Raw genomic sequence first — 25,072 nt, forward strand, 5'->3', positions numbered from 1 at the left:
GTGTACCACCATGCCCAACCTATTCATATCTCTTTTATAACTCAAGCCAACCAAAGGAAGAGGTTTTGTGTGGTGCCTTTCTCCACACTGGATTATGAGTTCTTTATGGGCAAGAACTGTGTATTTTTGTGTGTTTTAATTTTATTTGTTTGTTTGTTTTGAGACGGTGTCTCTCGTAGCTCCAGCTGGCCTGGAATTCATTATGTAGACCAGGCCTTGATCTCACAGAGATCTGTCTGACTCTGCCTTCTCACTGCTGGGATTAGAGGTATGTGGCACCACAACCAGCTATTTTAATTTTTTAATATATTTATTTGTGTACTCTGGGTGTGTGTGTGTGTGTGTGTGTGCACACGCATGTGCACCACATGTGTGGCGGTCAGAGAACAACTTGTTGGAGTCAGTTCTCTCCTTCTACCAAGTGAGTCTTAGGGATTGAACTCAGCTCATCAGGTGTGGTGGCAAGTGCCTTTATCCACTGAGCCATCACACTGGCCGTATTAAGTATTTTAAAACCTAATGATAGGGGCTAGAGAGATCGCTCAGCGGTTAAGAGCACTGACTGCTCTAGCAGAGGACTTGGGTTTAATTCCCATCACTCACATGGCAGTTAATGACCGTCCGTAACTCCCAGCACCCACATGGCGGCTAACAACTGTCTGTAACTCCAGTTCCAGAGGAATCTGATGCCTTCTTCTGACCTCCACCAGCATTGCATGAAATAGGTGCACTTATACACATGCAGACAATATACTCATACACATAAAATAAAAATAATAAAATATTTTTTAAAAATAAAGTTGACCTTTGTATTTATAAGCTCTTCATCTGTAGATTCAGTCAACTACCCATAAACTTTTTTTTTACCTTAACTTTTTTTTTATTTTAGAATATTTTTATTATTACAAAGATAGGCAGTTTTTAACATATTTTTCAAGAAATAACCTGAAGCAGGTTACATAAAAAATATATATACAATGAAGTTTAAGGGTGGAAAAGTAGGGATCAGAAATCAAAGACCAAAGCTGGGCGTGGTGGCACAGGTCTTCAGTCCCGGCACTTGGGAGGCAGAGCCAGGCAGATGATCTCCATGAGCTCGAGGCCAGCCTGGTCCACACAGCAAGCTCCAGGCTAGCTGGGACAACAGGGAGACCCTGTCCCAAAAAGACCAAAAAAAGAAAGAAAAAATCAAAGACCAAAGGATTTGCTAACATGAGGTCAACTTTGATGGAATAATGAAAGTTTCCATTAGCCCATTAGCTCTGGGTTTATTTTTGTTTTTTTGTTTTTTGAAAATCCTAACTAGTTTATTGGGCTTGCTAACAGAGCATAGGGTGGGGGTTTATTTACAGAGGAGTGGGTGACCCCCATTTATGGCTGTGCTGGAAAGTCCACACTCAAATGTAGATCCTGTGACTTCCTGACAGCCCCACAAAATGGCAAAAGAGGTGCCTCAGGGCGTTCTTGGCTTATATATCCTTAGCCGCTTGCCCACATGCAGCTAAGGTGGACTGCTTGGGTGGGAGGGGTAACTGACTTGCCCTTCAACTCCTTGATGAATGTGGGAAGGAGGTGTGACTATAGCTTGCCAGCATAGTGGTCAGAGGACACTTCAGGTAACACTCCACCCCTTCCCCCGGCTCTTACATTCTTTCCACCAATCTCTTCCGCAAAAGTCTCTGAGCCTTGGAGGAGGTGGTAGGTGTGGGATGATTTGCCTTCCATTGTGGCAAGGCACTGAACTTTCAGGTCTTTGCATCATCTGTTTTCCATGGGCTGTTGGCTCATTTCACTGGGATCCCATCTACTATAAAAACACAAACAGCAAGAAGCAAGAACATCTAAACGGTGGTTACTATAATAACTTAACCTATGGGTGTAAATACAAATGCTTGGATGGTACTTTAGCAGGTGCATCTCATCCATCTAACAAAACAAGTACAGTGACTTCCCACTGGGGCCTGTATTCTCCCCTGCCACAGGTGGTTGTCCTGGTCTACAATAACCCATAAACTTTTTAAAAGAATTTCTTTAACAGTGAGAAATTTCATAATATTGTTGAAGCTAGTACAGTTTTGTCAGTAAATAATACTCAAAAATTATAGTAGAAATATAGAATTGTGAATTTACATCTTAAAATATAATTACATATTTTTAGTTTGAGAGTTATATCAGTTTGGTTATTAAAGCACTTAAAAACATTTTTAGCTTTCTAGACTGTGATTTTTATCTCTAGAAGTTCAATTAGGTGTTTTACATTTTCCATAGGGCATAGGTAAAGGCACAGTGGGGCTGTAGAAGAGTAATAGAAAAATGGTGGAAAACCCCTTGATGCCTGAGAATGGGAAAGGTCCAACATCAAGGCCTGGATGCCCAGGACCACATGTGGAGTCAAGAGCATAGCTGGGTCATCAAGGGAGATGGGAAGTCTATTCTAGAGAATCAGTTCTCCCAAGACTAGAAACTGAAAATGACAGAGACCTCCCTTGTCCCCAGCATAAGCCCAACACAGAGGTAAAGCCACTGCCATGCACAACCTGGGACCTTGGGGGAGGGAGCTATGGGGAGTGCAGCCACTTAGAGAAGGCCAAAACTGTTGCCCAACATTGGGAAGTCCTCCATCCTCCAATCTGCTCTACTCACACCCCACCTCCAGCTCATAGGAGGGGATTACAACTCCAGCTCACGGGAAGGGAACACAGTTCCAGGCTCACAGGAGGGGACCATATCTTTAACTCACAGGAGGGGGATTTATTTATTTATTTTATATGTATAGTTGTTTTGTCTGCATGCATGTTTCTGTACTGCATGCATGCCTGGTGCCCACAGAAGCCAGAAGAGGGTATCAGGAACTGGAATTATAGATGGTTGTGAACTGACATGTGGGTACTGGGAACAGAATCCAGGCCCTCTGCAAGAGCAGCAAGGGCTCTTAACTGCTGCACTATCTGTCCAGTCCATCATCAAAAATATTTTTTAAATTGTGTTTGTCCTGAATGTGTAGATTCCTTGCTGTTATTCCATAAACAATACAGTATTGTTTATAAACTTTGCATAGCATTCACATAGTTAGGTCCTGTCAGTAATTTAGAGATGTTCTAAAGTGTATGGAGGGTGAGCATTGGCTACATGCAAACACTATACCACTTTATATAAGGGACTGGACCATCTGCAGATTTTGTATCTGTGGAAGGTTCTGGAACCCCATGGATACCAAAGGATGACTACAGGCCCTATCATTAATCATAAATACTTATTGATTTGCTGACACCAGGACACAAAGAAAAGAAGTCATCCTTGTCTTCAGGTGATTTCACATGGAAATGCAAGGCAAAGCAGAATTCTGGGCTCACTGTGCACGGCTGTGAAACAGATGGCTGCAAAACACAAAGGCCTTCTGAACTTTCACAGCATTACCTACGCAACAGACAGTACCACGAACTTGCATGTATTTAATTAATCTTTGCCTATTCCTACATGGCAGTTCCTATAATTATTTTCATCCTACAGAGAGATACCAAAACCAGAGGAGCCAAGGAACTTAGCCAGGGTCACAGAGCTAAAAAAAAAAAAAAAAAAAAAAGTCAAATGGAATGTGGAACAAGTCTTTGACTGACTAATCAAAAGTTTCAGAAGCAACCTCAGTCTGCAGTACTGGAATGCAGCTGCCCCTTTCCCTTTGAACATCAAGCAGATAGTTTCTGTCAGGCTGGAAATTCCTGCTCTCCAGAGGCTTTTTGATGACTTGCGCTGTGCTCAGCATTTTATTTCCAGGGATTGCCTTCTGGGAGATTCTGCTATTTAATGATCATGTCAGCCGGTTTCCTCATTGAATTACACCATTTGCCACTTTGAAGTCAGCCTGACTGACTTGCCAGATTTACTTTCCAAGGGTGCCACAGGGAAACACCACAGTGAACAAGTTACTCTCAGGCCCCCAACTGTGCTTTGACTGATCTTCTTTTGCAGGGTCAGCAGGACTGTGGATGGTCTGCGGCTGGAAGGCTGCGTGGAGCCTCTGTGTTCTTTCCACCATCGCTTGTCTCCAGCTACCAGCCGGGCTGTGGATTAGCCCATTTCAGCCGTGGTGTCTATGCAGTCAGTGAACTGTCTGAAAGGGATTTTGTGAATAGTGGTTAAAGACACCAGGGCTGGCTAAAATCAAACGCAAAACAAAATGAATCACTGGACTGTTTTCTATTTTCTGCCTGGGAATGAAGATTTCAGAGCTCCAAACTCATTCCTATTAGAAAACAGTATTCAGAATCACTTGCCTGTCCTTTCCAGGTTGCTGGTTTGCCCTTGGTTCAACCTTCCTTCTAGAAGATGCCTAGATTTTGGGGTAAAGACCTGGGGCAAGGGGCAGAAGTGGTCCACTCCTTAGGACAATGAGAGGTGCTGGAGCTGGTGTGTGCCTTGCTTAGCACAGTAGATCCCTTCACACAGAGGCAGAGGGCACAGGGCTCAGGAAGAGGTGGTCAAGTGTGCAGGAGGGGCAATGTCCGAGTGTCCACGCATGCTTTCAACAAATTCACATGTGAGTCAGCATGTTGTCACTATATCCAAGCCTAGCTGGGCTGCTGTGGGCCCTGGGATTGACCATTGGGAAGAAAACAGACATGGTTCTTGCTCTCCTTGGGAGACTGAAAACAAACTGCAGTAAAAATGATTGCAAATTAGGATGACAGGATATTAAATAGGCTATTATTAAATATAAACAAGTGTGGGGAATAAAATGAGAAATCTGTTTTGAAGGGAATAGTCAAAGATCTCTGAGCATGTAAAATGGTTAGGTTGAAAGGATAATGGGCCAGAAGGATAGAATAGTCAGTAGCAAGGGAACAGATCGTGTGAATGCTGTAGAACAGAAGTCAGCCCAGGCAATCGGAAATAAACTCGTGTACTACCTCTCTCTCTCTCTCTCTCTCTCTCTCTCTCTCTCTCTCTCTCTCTCTCTCTCTCTCTTCTGGTGTTGGAAACTAAGTGTAGGGCCAGGACATGCTACTCAGGCACTCTGTCCCTGAGCTACACCCCCAACCTTCACCTGCTCTTGAGCCTCCAGGCTACTGCCTGGGTTGCTGTTCCTAGACATGCCCTGCTGTTCCAGGGCCAGTGCCTGCTGGTTTGTCCCTTCATTTAACCCAAATGCACCCCTGGTGAGAGCTAGGATCTAGTTTGCTGGGATCTGTAATTCATCTTAAGCTTCATTCTTAGAGTGGAAGAAATTTTGGGACTTAGGGACCCTCCTCTCTAATTTGAGGGTGAGCAAGGCTTGATAAAATTTACTGTTAGCCAGGCATGGTGGCTCACACCTTTAATCCCAGCACTTGGGAGGCAGAGGCAGATCTCACTGAGTTCGAGACCAGCCTGGCCTACATAGCTAGTTCCAGTCCAGCTGGGGCTATAGGGAGACTCTGTTTCAAAAAGACCAAAAAAGAAGAAGAAGAAAAAAAAACTTACTGTTACAAATTCCTTTGGTTCTCTGGAGTCAGATGGCCTGAGTTCAAATTTTAGCTCTGCCATTTGGAAGCTACAACTTTTGACACATTATTTAACTGCTCCATGACTCAGTTTCCTCCTCTGTAAACAGTCAAAAAGAAAGGATCTATTTTGCCAGCTTTTTAGGAAAATGTACTTTTCTGCTTAGAGCTCTGCTGCTTTTATGACTGCTTAGGCTGCTGTTCCCATGGCGGCCTCGGGCGGCAGCAAGGACAGTGTTCTGCGTTTCTGTGCAGCGTTTTCCCTGGAGTCCCCAGGTTTGTCTTGATTATACAATCCAAGGCAGAACCAAGTTTAAACCAGGTTCTGTGCCACACACTTCACTTACGTCATCTCCTTTGAACCTCCCAAACCTTAAGAAGCAGGTATTAGATCTCTGCTTTATAGGTGTAGAAACTTGGCTTAAAGTCTGACCTACCCAATACCGCCAAGCCATCACTGTTCCTAGGTCCACTGCCGAGCTTCTGATGCAGGAGGAACAGGCAAGGCCTGGGAACCGGCATCACACCTACTCCCTCGTCCCATTTGTAACACTGGCCTAGCTGATCTTCTGACGCTGTCTCTGGTTTTAAGTCTGTGAAGTTGAGAAAGTCTGTATGTGCTAAATGTACAGTTTAGCAAGTCAATTTCAACATATAAAAACATTTAAGACTTTTTTTAAGAAGTATTTTGTTTTGTGTGTCTGTGTGTGTGTGTCTGTGTGTGTGTGTCTATGTGTGGGGGTAGAGTACATATGTGTATATCTGCAGAGGTCAGAAAAAGGTGTCAGATCCACTTGAGCTGGAGTCACAGGTAGTCGTGAGCCCCCCAACAAGGATGCTGGGAAACAAACTCCAGTCCTCTGCAAGAGCAGCAAGTACTCTTAACTACTAAGCCATCTCTCAAGCCTCTAAGGATTTTTATTTTATTTTGAGACAGTGTCTATGTAGCCCTGTTGGCCTGGAGTTTCTTATGTGGAACAGACTGGCCTTAAACCCCCAGAGATCTGCTTGCCTTTGCTTCCTAAGTGCTGAGATTAAAGGTGTGTACCATCACACCCAGCTGCTAAGGATGTTTTAATAAATGAATCCTCTCAGCTCGTATCTTTTTTCCCCAGTGCAGTCATTCTCTGACAAGCACATAGGGGGATGAAAATGTATCCTCGGGTGTTTTGCTTCATACAACTCCAATCCATAATTTCTTTATATTTTTATTTATTTACAATTATTGTCTGTGTACTTACATGATGTGTGTGTGTATATGTATACGTGTGTGTGTGCATGTGCATGCATGCCATGGCTCATGTGTGTAAAGCCAACTTTAAGGAATTGGTTCTCTCTGTCTACCTTTACACGGGTTCCAGGGATTGAACTCAGGGTGTCAGGCTTCTCTGGGCAAGTATCTTTACCTGCCTAGCTATCTCACTGTCCCATTGCTTTTACCTTTATTTATGTGTGGTCTCTCTCTCTCTCTCCCTCTCTCTCTCTCTCTCTCTCTCTCTCTCTCTCCATATGTGCATGTTCATATGTGTGTGTGGGGTATACAAGTGTATGCATGTGTATGTGCATATGTGTGGAGGTCAGAGGACAACTTTCAGGAGTTGGTTCTCTCCTTCTACTATGTGGGTCCTGGGGATAGAACTTAAGTTGTCAGGCTTGGCAGCACGTACCTTTACCTGTGGAACCATCTCTCACCAGCCTCCATTCACAATTTCTCATCCAAAATTCCAAAATAAAATTAGAACACTCTAAAACCAAAAGTTCATTTTTCATTTTTGATGCTGGAGATCAACCTCAAGGCCTTATGCCTGCTTGAGCATGCAGTCTGCCACTGAGCTATGTACTAGCCCTAAAATTTGTAAGTTTGGACAATGCGCATCGCAGCCAAATATGTGACCTGAAGTCAGGACATTTTCAGATGCTATTTAAGCTATTTGCTGTGAATATTAATGCATTTCACTACACAAATAGCAACATGCTTCATTTGGAACTTGAATTGTTATATAACAAATGACCCTCCAAACTTGTTGAGTTGTTTAAAACAATAATCATTTATTAAGTCAAGACTTCAGTGATTTTGACTCACAATCTCTTGTGGCTAGTATAGTAGCACAGGCCTTTAATCCCAGCACTCAGGAGGCTGAGGCATGAGGATCACTAATTCAAGGCCAGTTGGGTTACATGACATGATCCTGTATCAAAAATAAATAAGCTGGCCTAGGGAGTTGGCCAAGTGGGTAAACTGCTTGTTGTGCAAGCACAAGGACCGAATCCTTAGAACATCAAAGCTTGGCAGGGTGGTGTGAGTCTATAGTCTCCTTGTTCCTACAGCAGGATGGGAGGCGGAGACAAGAGAGTCCCTGGAAACTCTCAGGCCAGCTGGACTTGCATAAGTAGCAGGGAACAGCAAAAGAGACTCTGATCTTAAGGTAGAAGGTGAAGACTGGCACCCAAGGCTGTCCTTTGACCTCCACACATTACTATGTGCTGGGCACTTTTTTGAGTGTTTTGTCTCACAACAGCTTTTTAGTGTGGAATCTGCTGTCCTTACCACTGCATCCAAGGCATCCAAGTCCAGAGAGATTAAGTAATTTTCCCATGTTCACTAGCTGGAAAGCGTAGCCAGGCCTGAAGTCCAAGTACCTGGACTTCCATCTTATCCTTGTGAACAGTACACATCTCTAAGAGCTTATTGTGCCCTGACACATTAGACGTTTTAAATATAACTAACAGCAAGCTGTCTGCCTATGAGATGCTCATAAGATGGGAGGAAAGAAAGAGAACCGGTGGCGGGCAGGAAATGTCTACTCACAAGAATTAGAAAAGTGTGTACAAAGGTGAACAGAACCACCTGAAAACATCCGGAAAATAGTAGAGATGATTTTGAATGGAGTCTTACAAGATCAGTTACACAGAAGTCACACTGAAGCCTGCAGAAACATAAAGCAGCAGGAAGCGGGACTGGAGAGTGTTAACAGGTGCAGGATTTCTTTCGGAGGTGATGAATGTTCTGGAATTAGATGATGATTGCAGAAGAGCATGGCTATCATGAATGTAACGGAAGTGACTGAATTGTACACTTTTAAATGATTAAAATGAGGAATATGCTATGTGAATTTTATGTCATGGAGGGTGGGTAGAGTGAGCTGTTGTCTATGACACACACAAATCTGGGATGTGATTGAAAACAGGAAGAGATCTGAGATAAAGAGACCAGTCTGGGATCAGTGGGCTAGTTCAGCATGGCTGGTGTGGAGGCTGGAGGGATGCAGTGGGCACAGGTCTCAGGACAGACTGGTAAGGTTTCAAACGCAGGCAGGGCCCTCCAGGCTATTCCCAGAAGCTCCAACTCTCCTGCCACAGGCCTGCAACATGCTGAGGGGTGCTTTTTAAGAAAGATGAAGTTGATTCTCGTATGAAGATTGGTGGAAAAGTAGAGACATGAAAATTATTCTAAATGCTCAGCAGAGAGCCAAGTAGCGTGTAGACCTTCACTACACGCTGAAAGCAGAGTCTCAGCTGCTCCTGTGTATGCGTTTCATTCTTTCCTTTAAGCAGTCCTCCGATAGAAGAGCTGGGTTTCTGTCCTGTACAGGTCTCTGGTGCTCTGCTGAGGATGCTGTTGTGAACAACACAGGCTCAGGCTGTCTGGCCAGGCAGTCAGCAGCACAGTCATAGTGACACAGCTGATGAACTGCAGTTTGAGAGGTGTCTGAAAGCTAGCTCTGCTGTGCCTGGAACATTGCCCTGACATTAGAAACTCTAGTTCAAAGCTTGTCCTACTCCCCTCAGGCAACAGGCCCTGAGCAAGCCTCTCAAACTCTGCTTGGTGCAGTTGCCCACATGAAAATGTAGATGGTCATAGTGTCCACCCTGAGACGAGGGAGGTACGATTGGAGTCATGCTGCCGTGGAAGTGTCTATCAGTGTCTTGCTGGCAGGAGAAGCTCAAGGAAAGCTGGGCTGACTCTTGCATAGTGCACAGCAAATATTGGTAGGGTAGGAGGGTGCTGGTGACTATGAACCTTGAACCCATCAGTCCCTGGCATTGGAACTGAAGACCCTGGGAGATACTGATGCACAGCATGGAGAGTAGAAACAGATCTGCAAAGAAGTCTTTTGGGAAGTATTCATTTGAGGGATCAGGGGACCTGCCTGTGAAAGGCCTGACATTTCTCTGTTCTCTCCTCTGCAAGGCATGTAGAAACAGCCCTGGGTTTATCACCCAATCCCCGAGGGGAATGATATTCCTGACATACCTTAAGGTATTTTCAATGGAGCTCATGCCTGCCAGGGTCTACATCATATGAGGTTCAGCCTGGTCATAAACTCCCTAACACACTCATGCCTTCATCTCACAGTCATGGATTGAATGTTTCCATGTACAAGTCACGTGGCTAGATGTTGGGATTACAACAGAGAAAAGGGTAAGCCCTACTCCAGGCTCAAAAGACTTTTACTTTCTGGGGAGTTAGGGAGATAGTGAAATCAATGCTATCTGTGTTTTAGGGGTTGGTGAAGGTTAAAGTGGGAGCACAGAGGCAAACTGAGGCACCTGACTGACACGCATTCCAGACTGTCAGAACAAGGCCAGGTTCGTGTCCAGCCCTCAATGGCGAATTTATACAAGGGGGTTCTCTGAAGCAGATAAAAACCAACAGATTCAACATACAAAGTTTTAATGTAGGTAGGAGGATTCCACCATTGGCTTCTTCTGAGGGGGCTTCTTAGCAGATGTCTGCCTTGTGGGCACACAGACCGATAGGTAGAATGATCACCCAGCATCTTGTCCCTCATTCCTCTTCCTTCCTGAATGAGAGGCTTAGGTAAAAGTTTTCTTTCTCAGCCTCCTTTACTCGTTCTGGGTGAGGTTAGAATCTACCATTCAGAAGTACCATCAGAAGATTCAAAAGGACAATGGCTCTAGGGGGACGGAGTTACCCAGGGTCCCACTGCCCACACACAGTCCATATTGTTGATTGTTTGGAAGCTCCTGGTCCTGGGTCATGAGCAGGGGGGTAGGAGCCTGGAGCCAGCAGTTGGGATACCAGCTTGACCAGATGGTCTGGGTGCTACTCCTAGGGGCCCACTCTAGAGCCTGCACCTCCAGCCCTTCTTTCTACTTTGTAAAGGATTAATTTCCTGGCATCTACTGTTTAACATAACTAGAACTATCTTTCCTCTAATTAAAACAAATTTCAATATAAAACTATCTGATTTGTATATATGGGCTTGGGCAAGGTGCTTAGTCTTTCCGAGTTTTTATTCCTTCATCTCTAAAATAGTTTTGAAACTATTTCCCATAGTGCAGTGCTGCTGATGTGAATACCATCTGCAAAGTGCCTGTCAATAACAGAAAACTGAGGGGTGTGTAAAGCCAGCATTTTATAGAAACTGTGTGAGATTGTGTCTCAAAGTGGTTTCAATTTGCATTTCCTTGTTGAACATTTAAAAAAATACTTATTGACATCTGTATATTCATTTCCATTAGCCCATTTGCTGCTTGGTTATTTTGGTTTGGGGGTATTTAATTTTTGTAGTTCTTTATAAATTCTAGACCTTACTTCCCTATGTTAAGTACAGCTGGCAAAGATCTTCTCCCATTCTGTAGGCTGTCTGTTCACTGCTGATAGTTTCCTTCATCATGCAGAAATTTTCAACTTCATGTAATCTCACTTGTTAATTCTTGGGACTATTTCCTGTGCTGTTGGAGTTCCGTCCAGAAAGGTCTTGCCTAAACCTTTATCTTGATGTGTATTCCCTATGTTTTCCTTGATTCACTTTGAACCTTTTTTTTTTGAACAGGATGAGATAGGTATCTAATTTTATTCTTCTGCAAGTGGGTGTCCAGTTTTACTGGCATCATTTGTTGAATAGGCTGTTGCCCCTGCCCTACCCTCACTGTATGTTTTTGAAGCCTTCGTAAAAAATTAGGTGGCCATAGCTATGTGGATTTGTTTCTGGGTTCTCTGTTCTGTGTCTGTTTCTGTGTGAGTACCAGGCTGTCTTTGTCACTGTAGTGTTGTTTCATATTTTGAGGTCAAGTATTGTGATACCCCCAGCTGTGTTCTTTCAATCTTTAGAATTGCTTAGGCTATTTGTGGTTCTTTGTGTTTCCATATGATTTTTTAATTTTCTTTTTCTAGTTCTGTGAAGAATGTTATTGGAATTTTGAAAGGAATTGCATTGACTGTATAGATTGGTTTAGTTAGTATGGCCATTCTCACAATATTAATTTTGTCATGGCAGATGTTTTATGACTTGCTGATGATGAGGATAGTTGGAAAGAAATGGATAGGTAAACAGTTATGAAGGATGTAATTACACCACCAGTCATATACTTTCTCTATAATACAGGAAATAAAACTGTATCTGCCATCTCACAGGGTGTGTCCGGTGCTCTGGAGGCTGTTCTGCTCACACCTATTTCCTGCCACTAACTGTCCTTTCTCCCGCCACCCCAGGCACGGATTCATGCTTCAGAAGATATGAGCATCGCTGTTTGTTTCTGCTCCATGATATAAGACTGGACATGGTCGGGGTATGCCCTCTGGGAGCCTGAGCAAGTGTCAGTGAGGTAGAGAAGAGTCTGGGAGCCTGAGTAAGTGTCAGTGAGGTAGAGAAGAGGGGTGGGGCGAGGCACTCACACACAGTAGATGGGCTGTACTGAAAGAGTGCTAGGAACCTGGTATTACCTATGGATGAGTATGGCCAGGGAAAGTCATCAGGAAGGAAAGTAGAGTTAGAGAAGCACCCAGAGGAATGGGAGACACAGTGTGTGGCTTAGTGTTCTACTTCAGCCACTCTTGCAATGGAAGTAACCAGCCGAGTCACTGAGAAGCATTTACAGAGCCCTCAATAAACAATTATGGTGGGCACCTCCTATGTGCAAGCAAACAGAGGAAGGACCTGGTTTGCTCTGATTTTTCAGTCCCTCCTAGGGCCTAGCAGTGCTGACTGGCCCATAGTGGCTGACTCCCTCACTGTAACTTACTGTTTGATGGAGACAGGGCATCTTGTGGGAGTCCAGGCTGTTCAGGAAACATCTGTTGAGTGTCTTATCAGGTGCCCTGCTGGTCTGAGGATACAGAGTTGAATCTTCAGTCCCTGCACGATCCAGGGATGGGGTAGAAGCACCTACTCAGATAATTCTGTCATGGCAGATGCTTTATGACTTGCTAAAGATGAGGATGGTTGGAAAGAAATGGATTGGGTACCTGGTCTGTTGTTCAAGTACCTCTTAGGCTCTGGGGATAGAAAAAAGGTGAGGTCTGGTTCTGGTCCTTCACCATCCAGCTGGTTTGGGGGTGGGGGTGGGGCCAGAGCTGTCAGAGGGTCATCTAATACAATACAGGGGCTTCAAGTTAGGGTGAGGGGAAGGGCTGGAGCTGTCAGAGGGCAGGCTATTACAATATGGGAGCTCGAAGCCCCCATACGGAGAGGGTCTGGGGGTTCTATGGAAGATCTGGTAGATCTCTTTATCTAGAATGTGTGTTTTTGTGGGGTGTATGAGTGTGAGATGTTGGTTTTAGAAGGAGTAAGTAGAAATTATTATCTAGTGACAAGCCTGGGATAGTGTGTGTGTGTGTGTGTGTGTGTGTGTGTGTGTGTGTGTGTTTCAATCACTGCAGGTAGAAGGGGAGAAGATGAACATTCTAGGCAAAGAAAGCTACATGGCATAAGAGAGGGTCTGAAGGCCTGAGGCAGACCAAGCTCAATGCTGCTGGAGGGCTAGGTTCAAGGCCTAGAGGGAGTGGTTGAAAGAGAAGTTTGAAGCAAGTTAGAACTGGATCTTGCAAAAACTTGTTTGTCTTGCTTAGTAAAGAATTGGAAGGTCATTCTGAGGGCAATGTGAAAGTGCTTTAAAAGAATAATGTATAAACAGTTGATATTTACATGATTAAAAGTAATTTAAAACATCACACACTGAATAGTCACCCCAAATGACAACTGCTGTGAAGGGGGTCTCAAAGCAAACTGCTCTGGAAAGTTCCATAAGAGTGGCAAGTAGAGGCTGGGCAGCTGTCCTGGTTCATGGAGATTGTGCCCTTCAGTTTTCAAAGCAATCAGAAGTAGTAGCCCTGTGGGGGGGGGGGGGGGGGGGGGGGGGGGAGCGTGTGAGCCCTGGCCATTCGTGGATGCTGTGTTTTTATTTTCATCTTTTGGTATTAGTATCTGTGAGGTTGAACACTGCTACTCACATCCAAGTCCCAATCCCTCAAAACTGGCTGAAACTTCACAGGGCAAAAGATGTGATCAGGCTGAGGACCTTTAATAGGGAGGTGTGTCAGAATTCACCAGGGTCCAAAGTAATCAGAAAGGTTCTTATGAGAGAGAGGCATGGGGAAGGGGAGGGAAGGAGAGTTAGAGAGGAGGCGGAAAAAGAAAGAGGGAAGGGAGGGGTGATAGCGGGAGAGGTGGAAGGAGAGAAGGAGGTGGGGGAGGAGGGAGCACAGGGGTAGCAGGGAGAGGAGGTTGGTGGACAGGGGTTAGAGAGGGAAATGTAATTGGCCTGTCTGGTAGGAATAAACATATTCAATGAGACACTGTACCCCTTTTTTTAGCTACCAGACCTTTGAAACAACGGACCCCAAGAAATCAGCTTTTACCCAGAACCTCCTGCTGAGAGACGGCTGAAGCCGGCAGGCTGCCAGAGAAGGAATGTGTTTCCTGGAGAAACTTGTCAGGAGACCTTGCCAGAGAGACTAGAGGGGAGAGAAAGGTGGGCCCGGACCACACCTTGGCCAGACTACTTAGTTGTGCGGATCTCTTGCACTCGGGGTGAGGGTGGGTGTGCAGACCACCTCGGGCACCCGGCACAGGCGTGAGTCTTAGAGCAAAGGAAGGAGGGAGCTAGGGTCAGGGGTGTGGGCTGGACGCGGGAGGCTAAGATCAGATTTGGGAAAATCAGCTCAGAAGCTCTGGCAGGAGTCTAGTGCTAGTGGGAAGCTGGCCAGTGGCAGCAAGACAGAAAAGGAGTCATCCTGCTGTAAATATCACCACGACGAACTGTCTTGTATGTCAGTGTGTCTTAAAAGGTGGCCCCAGGACCTTTGTGTGTCCTTCCGTCACTTCCAAGGCGCCCTCAAGGTCAAAACATTTTGGATTTTTTTTTTTAGAGTTACATTTATTTATTTGCCTATTCATTCATTTATTTGTGTGTGTGTGTGTGTGTGTGTGTGTGTGTGTGTGTGTGTTCATAGAGGTTAGGTGATAACTTGCAGGTAGGTCCTGGGGTGCAGTTATTTTCAGAGGTACGTAATGTGTGATATCATTATGAACTGAATACAACAGGAAAATTCACCTTTTTAAATATTAGGCCAAATATGAAAGATTTACAAAAATTTTTTTTGTTTGGGAAATTTTTTTCTCACAAAATACTATTTATTTAAAAATGCTATTTAGGGTTAGAGAGATGACTCAGTGGTTGAGTGCTTGCAGAGTTCATTTCCCAGCACCCACATCTGGCAGGTCACAACTGCCTGTAATTTCAGCTCCAGGGAATCCTCTGGCCTCCCTGATCACAGGCACATGCACTCATATATAGACACAGATACACACAAATAAAAATAAAATATTTTAAAATGCCATTTATGCTAATATAAGGAGGGAATATTGCTATGTTTTAAATAGCATATATTTTAAATATGTATTATTATTATTATTATTGACAAGGTCTTGTATAGCCCAGACTGATCTTGAACTGAGATTGACCTGACCCCATCTCCGGAGTGCTGCGATTCCAGGCATGAGCCATGATACCAGGTATCAGTATTAATTTCTCTTGTGATAGATACTAGTAGATAGAACCCAGATGAACAGCAGCTCTTTGGGATGCTTGACTTTTTTTAGGACTGCAGTGGGCTCAGGAGACCTAAAAGTGTGATGTCTACTGTGGTACGCAGATATTGAGGCATGCCCCTGTTTGTTTATTTGAAATGAATTCCTAGTCTTTAGTCAAAGAATCTTTTTTCTCATTTTAAAAAGGGCAAGGCAGATGTGATCATTCCCAACCAACCAACAAAGCTTAGCAGTTTCAGAATGACAGATAACACGGGTATTCCCCCTCCCAAGAGAATTAGGGCCAAAGGCTTCCCTACCTTCGCTCTTAGGTCTGGGTTTTTCTTGATGATCAGTGAGAAGGGAGCCACCTGCTGACTGGAGGCCTGAGAAGGCCCCCCCAGGCTACCACAAGGCAGGACCTGGGGTAGAGACTGCTTCCAGACCGGTGCGTCACAGGCTGGCTCAGAGCTCCCTCTTCAGGCTGATGGCAGCCTCTACACCATCCTTTCCTGATCCACCTAATCCTATGACAGTTTGAACTTTCAGTGCAGGAGTTTGGATACCAATGTCTGATACCTCAGAGTAAGAACCGGCAACAAGCTCCATTTTCTCAGGAAGAGTATTCAGAACAGAGAAACGACACATTGCAGTGACAAAAAAAATCACTAAAATGACCGGGATCTCGGTTGGTCCAGGCTTGGTTAGACATTGACTGTGTGTGTTTCTGTTATTTAGAAGGAAATAGTCACAAAGATCTCTCCAGCTCTCTAGCAGCCTATGATTTTTTGTTTTTCATTTTTTGTTTTTTGCTTTTTGAGACAGGGTCTCCCTGTAGCTCCAGCTGGCCTGGAACTTACTATATAGACCAGGCTGGCCTCTATCTCACAGAGAGGGTTGCCTGCCTCTGCCTCCCAAGTGCTGGGATTAAAGGCATGCACTATCATCCCAGACAGCAGCCTATGATTCTTGGAACAATCTTTCCCCATGTCTCAACAGGTAGGGACTTGGGTCATGGCTCTCCTTGTATTCATGGGTTTGGTTCACCTGAATCTGACTTCCACTTGGATGTTTGCAATTATAGACCTCACTGAGTCTATCCTTTAGCGAGCACATACTTAAAGACCGTCTAACTGCGGTTCATCCATTTATTTAGCAAACAGCAATAAACTGGCATTGATTGAAGTATATGTCAGGCACAGGGCCAAGAGTAAGACATGCATTTTCATATCTGCTCCTTACCATAACTCCGTAAAGTAGGTACCATCATTATTCACACTATACAGTAGAGAAAACTGAGGCCTGTGAATCCTAAATACCTTGTCAAGGTCACACAGCAGCTGCACAGCTGTATTCAAAGTCAAGTACAGCTGTGGTTCCACAGCCTCCATAGTACACAGAGCCCAGATTCTGCCTGCATTTTTTGAGGCTTTACATGTATTGTCTCAGGTAGCATGGTGAGTCTATGAAGTAGATATTAGCATTTCAGTTTGACAAGGGGGACATTTATCCTCAGGTCACCCAGCTGATGAACTGGCAAACTGAGATGTGATCTCAGGGAATTCAAAGCCTGTGCTCTTCCTGTTACCCATAATCACCTTTTGTCAGGAAAAGATGCAGACAACCAGCTGAGTCTTCAAGGGCCTTCCTGCATAGCCATAGCCTTCTCAGGGGACCACAGCAGATCCTGACGTTGATGGAGCCCTCGTTTGGATAAGCTCATTCAATCCTCAGTGAGATAGACTTGATTTTGCAAATGCTGAAAGCAATATATGGAGAAGGCCAAATAAATTGCCGAAACACTCACACTTGATAAATGGTAAAGTTGAAATTCAAACCCAGAGATGAGCCTGGTGCTAGCAACCAGTTTTTTTTTTTTCAACATTTATTTATTTGTAATTTATTTATGTATGAGTGTGAGTGCAGGTGTGTGCCCCGACACCTACATGGAGACCAGAGAACAACCAACAGGAGGACACATCGTGTTTGTCCCCAGGAATCAAACTCAGGTCATTGGACCTGATGGCAAGAGCCTTTATCCACTGAGACATCTTGTCAGCCTGCAGCCTGGTTTGTAACCATGACGTTGAGCTGAGGAAATGGCTCAGTGGGTAAAGGCACTTCTGTGCAGGCCTGGTGATCTGAGTTCAGTTCCTGGAATCCATACAAGGGGGTGCTAACGACAATGGGAAGTAAAAATTGGGTAGGCAGTTTAGGGGGAAAAAAAGACTCCACAAGAAAAGTGACCAGTTTCTTTTTCGGCTAGGAGCTGAAAATTTCCTCAGATCTGCCGAGACACTTGTCCATACTTGAGACCAGAGATGCCAGAACTATCTAATCAAAAGATGTCTCTGGTTCTGATATAGCTAGAGGTTGGGGATTTTTTTCCCCCTGTCTCTTTCCTCCCGAATGATACACTGTACCTGGGAGATATGAGGGTGTGACCAGAACCCTGAGGGACCTGGACACCTGGAATGAGAACTGGACTGACCAGCTCATCTCCCTCTGGCTCCTCCTTCCACTATGCCCTTATTAACCCCCAAATAAGACTCAATGGTGTCCCACTCCCAGCGACCCCTCCTGCTGTACAGGAGCTCTGCTTTCTCTCTCCTAAGCTCCTTACAGTAAAATACTCCTTTCTAAAACACCCTCTCTAGTCTGTGAATCTCATTCTTTGAATTCGGGGAATAAGAACCAAAAAGCCTCTGGCTTGAGGTGACTTTGGTGGCTGTTGTGTTTCTGGGACCCTAGTCTGTCAAACTAAGCACAACGGAGCTGAGAAAGGCTCTATCACTCTCAAAGACACCCCGATATTCCTGTATCAGTGCCACCTGATGAGTAGAGTTCATCCACAGGTAGAAGATTTGGTGAAGAGTTTTTAAGACTTTTCTGTTGATTACCATCACATAAGAGCAGCTTTCCTTTCTCTGTCTGAAGCCACCCTGTGGGTTGCAAGGCATGTCCCCTAGAAAGGGCCCATTCCTTTTCTTCCTGGGAATACTGTGGACGTAATTTCCTCTAAGGCGTCTTCCCAAACTAGAGATGCGGCTGCTGGCTGTGAGGAAAGGGGGCTCCTAGCAGCCACCTTTGCTGCCTGGTCCGTCACTTTGTATCCTTCTGAGGTTTCCTCTAGACCTTTTTGATGCCCCTTGCAGTACATTACTGCAACTTCAGAAGGAAGAAAGACCTCAGTCAAAAGTCGATCAGTCTCCTGGGGATATTTAATAAGAGATCCAGAGGCTGCCAGATAATGTCTCTCTTTCCAAATAGGGGCATGGGCATGGAGGACCAGGAAGGCACACTTAGAGTCTGTATAAATAGTAATGCTCTGATCCTTTCTTAGTTCCAGTGCCCAGGTCAAGGCCACCTGTTCTGCCGGCTGAGTGCTGAGTGCTGGTGCTAGGAAGAGGTGCACTTTCAGGTGTCTCATTGATGGTGACTGCTATACAGCCAGGCCTGTGGATTCCCTGCTCCATAAAGAAACTTCCATCTGTAAAGAGCACCTACTCTGCATTTTCTAAGAGTGTCTCTTTAAGATCCTCTTGCACTTCATAACTCTGGGAGAGTATTTATGCGCCCCCCCCCCCATCTTTTCTGGGAGAAACATGGCCATATTTACTGAGGAACAAGTTACTTTTATTTTTATTTTACTTTTTTGTTTTTATTTTATGTGTATGAGTGTTTTGCCTGCATGTATGTAAGTGCACCTGTGTCATACAATTCCCACGGAGATCAGAAAAGGGCATTGGATTTCCTGCGCCTGGAATCACCGAAAGTTGTTAGCCGCCATGTGGGTGCTGGAACCTATGCCAGGTCCTCTGCAAGAGCAGCCAGCGTTCTTCTCTTTAGCCCTAGGGAACAAGTTCTTTTTTTTTTTTTTTTTTTTTTTTTTTTTTGAGACAGGGTCTCCCTGTAGTCCCAGCTGGCCTGGAACTCACTATATAGACCAGGCTGGCCTTGAACTCACAGAGATCCCCCTGCCTCTGCCTCCTGAGTGCTGGGATTAAAGGCATGTGCTGCCATGCTCGACTAAGGAGAAAGTTCTTAACTGAATGGCAGGCCCTTCTTGGACAGCTGCCTGGTATCTTAGGAGATAATTATCAGTTAGAAATTTCCCTTAGATTTTAACAGACCTGACACATCCAGAGGAATATACACAGATCATTTTCTAAAGGTAATTTAGTAGCCTCAGGAATTAAGGGGGCTGCTGCTGCTACTACCCTAAGGCAAGTTGGCCACTACTTAGCCATAAGCTTTCATTCCTTATTTATATACCCTGTAGGTTGTTGGGCAGGTCCATGAACCAGGGTCAGCACACCCAAGGCCATTCCTTTTCTTTCTGATACACAAAGATTAAATATTTTTCCAACTAGAAAGCTCAAGGGAGGGACTTTCAGCAGAGCCTGTTCTAGCTGATTAAAGGCATGTTAAGCCTCTGGTTCCCAGGTCGGGAAATATGTTCCTGATGCCATGCTATCTCCTCATATTCAGAGATCCATAACCTCCCAGAATCCCCTAAGTTACTCTAGGATCTTAGGGAGTGGACAGAAGACAAAGGGCATTATCATTTCTTCACTTAATGCCCTAGTCTACTCTGACAAAATTAAGTCTAAATGTTTTACATTGTTCTGGCAAAATTGAGCTGTAGACTTTGAGACTTTATAACCTCTGTCTGCCAGGAGATTGAGAAGGGCCTTAGTGCCCTCCTCCAAAGCCTCTTCAGTGGGGACACAAAGAAGAGTGTCATATACATATTGGAGGACCTGAATTGAAAATAAGAGAATTCAAGCAGGTCCTTTGCCAATGCCTGCTCAAACAGATGGGGGCTGCCAAGAAACCCTTGGGGCAGCACTGCCCAGGTTAACTGAGTAGTTGTACCTGAGAGGTCCTTGAAAGCAAAAAGATGTTGGGAATCAGGGCCCCTGGGATGCAAAAGAAAGCATCTTTTAAATCTAAAACTGTGAACCATTTAGTTCCCTCAGGAATTTGAGCCTGTAGAATGTAGGGATTGGACTACAGAATGGGTGGGGGCTATAGTCTCATTACTAAGCGAAGGTCCTGTACTGGCCTCTGATCCCCATTGGGACTTTGAACTCCCAGTATGGTGTTGTTGCAAGGAATACTGAAGGATTTTAGGAGAGTCTGTGATTTAAGATTGTTTTAAGATTTAAGGTTGTTAAGCCCTTTCGGGCCTTTGACGGGAGGGGGTTTTACCTCTGATGAGAAAAAGAGGTAGGATCTTCAAGATGAATTCAGATTGGAATTGCTGTAGTGGCTCTGTTGATCTTCCCTTGAGTTGCCCAGACCTCTGGGTTTCTGTCTGTCTCTACCAGGAGTAAACAAAGATTCTGCCCTCAAGTTATAGCACTATACAAACAAGCTAGGAAATCTCTGCCTAGCATAGGAGCTGGACTCTCAGAAATTATTAAGATGTTGGGAGAAGCTTCTGGTTTGGGGCTTTCCTGATACCCTTTTACTATCGTCTGACAAGAAGAGGGGACTAGGATCTGATAGACTGGGTCCAGTGTCTAGCAGAAGGCTAATCGGTTTTCCTTCTATGGTCATAGTCACCCTGTTCAGAAATACCTGTCTGGGATATAGGAGCCACAAAGGAATGTCCCAGGCCACTTCAGTCCGCTTGCTCATTTTGCTGAATCATCCGGGGGTCCACTCACTTCACCTCTGGAGGCACAGAGCCTTCTACCAGTGGTGCGTCTTCTTTGCAGATGGGGAATGGCTTTTGGGGCTTTCTTTTTTAAACTTCGGGGCATTCCTGTTTGAAGTGGTCTTTTCAAATATGTTGAAAGCAGGCCAAAGCTATCTTTCTTTTCTCCTGGGGGCCAACCCTCCATTGGTTTCTCACTGTGCAGCTGCAAGGGCCATCATTTTCTTCCTGTTTTGTTCATCCTTTTTCTTTTTCTTTTCTTTTTTTTGGGGGGGGTATTTTTTTTTTCTAAGACAGGGTCTTCCTGTAGCCCCAGCTGGCCTGGAACTCGTTATGTAGACCAGGCCAGCCTTAAACTCACAGAGATCCATCTGCCTCTGCCTCCAGAGTGCTGGGATTAAAGGCATTTGCCACCACACCCGGCCATCCTTTTAATTTCTTCCTGGTCCTAATTATAAAAGATCTTATTAGCAGTCTTAAGGAGATTGTCTAGGGTATGTTCAAGTCTAAAGGAATCTTTTGCAATTTCCTCCTGGTGTCTGGGGCAGATTGGATTATAAATCCATCTCTCCAGATCAAATCTCTTTCCATAGAGGTAGGGGTTATACTTGTATATTTAACCAAAGCGTCTCTCAACAGATCTAGAAAGGCTGAAGGTGTCTCTTCAGATCTCTGAGTGACCTGAGAGAACTCAACATGAATTAAGGGCTTAGAGAGCGTTCTCCAGAGCCCCTTTAAGATACAAGACAGAAAGTATCTGTCTCCCATCCCCCAGGGGGCAATTAGGGTCCCAGTAGGGATCATTTGTGGGATTACTTGTCTCCCTATTAGGAACTGGTTTTCTATTTTACTTGTGTTCACCTCTAATGGGGTTTCCATTTACATTCATTTCATATATGTAGTCTCCATATATTAGAGCAGTTTCTAAAGCAGTAGTCATTTCAGTGGGAGTCAGGGCTGATTTAGGAGTGACGTTGCATCCTTCTAAGTTGGTTCAAATGACTGGGTGAGTCCTCTACACATTTGTCAGGGTCTTCTGAAAAGTTTCCAAGATCAGCCTTTACCTGTCTCCCCATCTAGTCAATGCCTATCTTCTGCAATGGCAAGAGGGTAGAGAGGGAAAGAAGGTTAAGATACCTTTTCCTGCTTAGCATCCACACAGCACTCCTTATAGAAGTCTGGGTTGTCTCTTAGAGCAAAGAAGGCCTACACATAAGACATTTCAGGTCATTTACCTTTCTTTCTACAGAACAAATCTAATTGTAAAATCATATTAAAATTAATACTTCTCTCTGTAAGCCATTTTTCTCCATTCTCCAGTTTATATACAGGACAGGTCTGAGTGTTGTTTTCCTAAGGCCTGTAGATTGAAGAGGGTATCCAGTGGGTAAGAATACAGTCTAAGGGAGACTTTGCTGAAGACAAATGACTACCTGTTTGTCAGACAAAAGAACATATCTTGGAACATTTTCCAGACATTCTTTGTCTCCCTTTCCAGGGCATTCTTTGGAGATTCTCTGAGCTCTTATCCCTTTTCTCATGAGAGACCATGGGAACGAGGAGGAACTATTGATTAGTCATCATCTTCATACCTTTACCAACGTAGGCCTGGGTATCTGTGTTCTCTCCTTCCTCATTAGTCACCTAAGGAAGAAGGAGTCTTTTTGGACCATTCGCTCTTACAGAGGTGGCTAATGCTCTGTGACCATAATGAATTCTTTCTGAATTTTGCCTGTCTGATTCTAACCTGTTGTGATGGATCATCATCCAAAAACCTCTAGAATGAGTGCTGAGCTGGTGGTCATGTCAGGCAACTCAGCCAATTTCTAAAGATTATATGAGGTGAGGAGAGTCTCAGCTTGCTTGAGCTTTGAACTTTTACTATTCCCCTAAACGCTCTCTTTGACCCTTTTCTTCAAATTTGTAATCTGTCCATATCACATTTCTCAACCTACAAAGGAGGCAACCATGATAGCACTCAGGGTGAAGTCCCTCTTAGGCTATCAGTCAGGCTACCAGGATTAGAAAGCCATATTACAATTCATTACATGCAATCTTAGATTAATCTAGAGATTCAGAGCACAGAAAACAGTTGTTAGGTTCCTGGCAGGCTCCTAAAATGGCAGTGCAGTGCCCAACATTCTAAAATGGTGGGTTCTAACTTAACCCCAGGAAAATCCTTCTGTTTACTGGGAAACCAACCAATCCTGAGCTAAACTGCCCAGCCTACGTCATGGAAAGTTACCCAAGCACTTAACTGCCTATAAAAGATGTCTGACCTCCCCTGCTGGTTGCTGTTTCTCTGCTCCCCAAGAGGCAGCCCAGAGGTCTGTTTGCTCTCAAATAAACTGCTGTCCCCCATGGAGTTGTCTTGGTTAGTGGTGTTTGCTGCACACTTCCATACAACCGTAACATTTAAATGAGCCTGGAAAGAGATGATATCAAAATGCTCATTTTCTTTGGTTTGCCCATAACACAGCCACACAAGCAAACAAACACAAGGCCACTTAAGGTGCAATGGGGCAGCAATATCTAGAGGGGCAAAAAGGACATTTTATCTCAGCCAAAGAAAACCCAGGTCTACAAACACCAGGCAGAGGATGAACATTACGACTCTGCGGAACCAGCATCTCCAATCTTCTGCCATTGTGGACACCAAGGCTGGGCACTGCAGTTGCCACCAGTGGCCTCTTTCTTTCCAGCAGCACTTGTCTGTCCTTTGGGATCACATGTGGGATCTGTGCTTCCCCTAGATTCAGCCTCAGGGTGCCGTGAATCCAAGTCCAACTATCTAAGAGCTCTAGTCCTCCCAGCAGCTGCCAGTGAACATTTTCCTACCTAGATGCAAACATCAGTTAACCACAAACCTCAGTCAATCACAAACCGCAGTCAAGACCACAGAGGACACACAGACTTCTGGCCTCAAAAGTGATGGAAAAGGAAAATAGCGGGGTGACTCAGGTCTCTCCATAGACATCTACCTGCCCCTCTAATCACAAACAAATGTGCCCAGTTCCTGAGCAAAAAACAAAAAGAGAGGTGTTGAGGAAAGAGAGAACTAGGAGACAGAGCAGAGCATGCTTCCTGCCTGTTGCTGAGGGAAGCAGGAGGATGGGAAATGAGGTACAGTCAAAACAAGAAAAACAAAACATTGGTCCATGCATTCACCCTCCTCCAGATTCCCGGCCATTGCACTAGAAATGATATGGGACTCTCGGGGTGTCTGAAAGCGATGGAGCCTTTCTCTGCTCTCTTGTGCTTGGCTTGAGAGGCTAGGATCCTGGAAACTCAACGCCCACCACAGCTAGCTCAAGCCATAGTGAATTTCAAAGAATGAAATTCACAAACCACAAAGAGTGAGTTTTAGAAAGTAGTATTTTATTATAGGAAGTTTAGGAGGGAGAAAGAAGGCAGAGCTCCTGTACAGGAGGAGGGGTCTCTGGGAATGGGATTCCATTGAGTCTCATTGCCATGGAGTTAGTAAGGCTTTAGTGGATGGAAGCGGGTGGAGGTGGATGAGCTGGTCAGTACAGGTCCCATTCCAGGTGTTCAGGTCCCTTAAGGTTTTGATCATGTCTTCAGCATGGTTTCTAGGAACAGGGTATTCCTTTAGGGAAATGAGAGATAAGGAAAAACCAGACCCCCTTCCTGGCAGTCCCATCCTCTGCCTATGGCAGAATCAGAGACATTTTGGCTTAGATCCTTCTGGGATCTCCAGCCTCTGATGAGGACAAGTGTACAGGTGTTACAGTAACCAAAAAAACCAAAACAAAACAAAACAAAAAAATACCTGGGAGAATGCTGGTCAGAATAGAATGTGGCTTGGCTAGAGACCCAACTTTCCAGTTTAGCTGGTCAATCACCTGGTCATAGGACCACCACTAAGAGGGTAGGTTCACCTTAAGTTATGCTAAAGACATGGATGGAATACCTACTGTGTTAATTTGGTGGTGAACCGTTTCTGCCCAGAATCCCCTTCTCTTAGTGCAGTTCTAGTGGATCAGTTGCAGGCCGACATGTAGCTCTTAGTTTTGCCTGCTTTTCACTTCTCTCTCATCCTCTTCTCCTCCTCCTCCTCCTCCTCCCCCTCCCCTCCTCCTCCCCCTCCTTTGCAGTGCTGGTTATCAAGCCCAGGGTCTTCTGCATGTTTG

General features: G+C 44.7%; 1 pseudogene; it reads left to right on the forward strand.

Moving 5' to 3' along the window:
- Nucleotides 1-5,686: 5,686 nt before the first annotated feature.
- LOC115072315 overlaps nt 5,687-25,072 on the forward strand; it is a 44,827-nt pseudogene continuing 25,441 nt past the window's right edge.

Source organism: Nannospalax galili, unplaced genomic scaffold (genome assembly GCF_000622305.1).
Source record: "Nannospalax galili isolate Female #2095 unplaced genomic scaffold, S.galili_v1.0 scaffold441, whole genome shotgun sequence".
Taxonomy (NCBI): Eukaryota; Metazoa; Chordata; class Mammalia; order Rodentia; family Spalacidae; genus Nannospalax; species Nannospalax galili.